Source organism: Hetaerina americana, unplaced genomic scaffold (assembly GCF_022747635.1).
Source record: "Hetaerina americana unplaced genomic scaffold, ioHetAmer1.1.p SCAF_7, whole genome shotgun sequence".
Taxonomy (NCBI): Eukaryota; Metazoa; Arthropoda; class Insecta; order Odonata; family Calopterygidae; genus Hetaerina; species Hetaerina americana.
Genome location: NW_027287316.1, coordinates 34,676,169 through 34,676,421, shown reverse-complemented (window position 1 = coordinate 34,676,421; position 253 = coordinate 34,676,169).

The following is a 253-nucleotide window of genomic DNA, read 5'->3' as shown; positions in this document are numbered from 1 at the left end:
ATAAAAATATATTGGGGCCAGTTTCTACATCTCTATAGTGGTTTGTTACAATGATGAAAATGTTTAGAAACTTGTTACACAGTACTTTTAATACTGTTATTTCCTATTCAGAGGAAGTTTTTGGTCTAAATGAGTCAGATGCAATATAGTTTTGTTTGGAGCAATATTTTTCCTTCGTGTTGCTGAAGTAATAATATGCAATGCATGCTTTTATGTCTTACGACACTAATAACGTTTCTCCAAAATGTAATTA